This window comes from Seriola lalandi, unplaced genomic scaffold (genome assembly GCF_002814215.2).
Source record: "Seriola lalandi dorsalis isolate HSWRI2012SDOR001 ecotype SW California unplaced genomic scaffold, Sedor1 jcf7180001974691, whole genome shotgun sequence".
Lineage (NCBI taxonomy): Eukaryota > Metazoa > Chordata > Actinopteri > Carangiformes > Carangidae > Seriola > Seriola lalandi.
In genome coordinates, this window is record NW_019445357.1 from 1 (window position 1) to 1,268 (window position 1,268).

The window sequence follows — 1,268 nt, forward strand, 5'->3', positions numbered from 1 at the left end:
GTTTCCGCCCGGTTTCGAACCGGGGACCTTTCGCGTGTGAGGCGAACGTGATAACCACTACACTACGGAAACTTCGGTGTTCAGGGAAACACGGCAACTGGACAGTATCTCCGCCTGTCATGGGAAGACCAGGGTTCGATTACCCAACGGGGAGTGTTATTTTCTGTGTTACAACAGTTATGAATGTTTGTGTCCACAATTCATTAATAACATTTAAGTCAATAAGGGCATAAAACAAACATTTTAAACGAAATAGTTCATTGTCTGATTATTATTAGTTGTAAATAATAGATACTCCCCGTCGGGGAATCGAACCCCGGTCTTCCGCGTGACAGGCGGAGATACTGTCCACTATACTAACGAGGAGAGGTGACTTCATAATGTGACCACACACAATCACTTAGTGGACTGTGCTAGTATTTTATGAAAGTGGAGTAGTTTTCTATATAAAATCAAAAGTCTATTTCAGCATTTCAATATATGTATATATTATGTACTGACATACAAGTTATTTTATCAATAACAATCAATTCAATTTATCAATGAGCATGACCAGCAGGGGGCATCCCATCCTCCTCTGTGTACAGTTTATGGAAAGTAAATGCAAACATAAAAAGGAATTACATACATTGTATTTCACTGACTTTCTTTGTTTGACTTGTTTTTATTTATGTTGATAACTTTCTGTATATCCTTTGCATAAGTCTCTTTTTACTTGAATGATTTCCAGAGTCCTTTTGATTTCAGTTCTTTATTGATCTATGGCCTCAGTTTTAAAGTTTTAAATACACGTATTTTCTGCATCCGAACATCCAGAGGTGTTTCACTTCATCCTCCTTTGACAGACTAAATGGCTGACGCACCACCTGGAACATAAAGTCATTAACCAAACATTGTGTAAACACTTGTAACACAATGAGGAATATACAAAACACAGTAATAATAATAATAATAATAATAATAATAATAATAATAATATCATCCAACAGAACCAGATGCTGATTGGAACATTAACAGCCTGATACATGCAGCATTGTGTTTACTTCATTTTATGAAGTTGTTCTAACTTAAAAATGGCAACTAAAGGTAACTTAATCTTTTTAAGTGTAATAAAAAAATCCGTCTTTTACTGCATTATCTCTGATTGATGATCAGTGGCAGGAGACGTATATGTAAATGATCTATTTATTATTTACATTATTTAGAGTTGTAGAGGGTTGTGGACTTTTTCAGCCCTGAGTCATTTCTGCAGGTTCATCCACTACGAA

At 35.6% G+C, this 1,268-nt stretch overlaps 2 non-coding genes across 2 annotated transcripts; both read right to left on the reverse strand.

Moving 5' to 3' along the window:
* trnav-cac (transfer RNA valine (anticodon CAC)) lies at positions 1-72 on the reverse strand. The gene has a single exon. It is a non-coding gene; the product is annotated as a tRNA-Val (tRNA).
* Positions 73-294: 222 nt separating this feature from the next.
* Positions 295-366, reverse strand: trnad-guc (transfer RNA aspartic acid (anticodon GUC)). Its single transcript has one exon. It is a non-coding gene; the product is annotated as a tRNA-Asp (tRNA).
* Between the last annotated feature and the right edge of the window lie 902 nt (positions 367-1,268).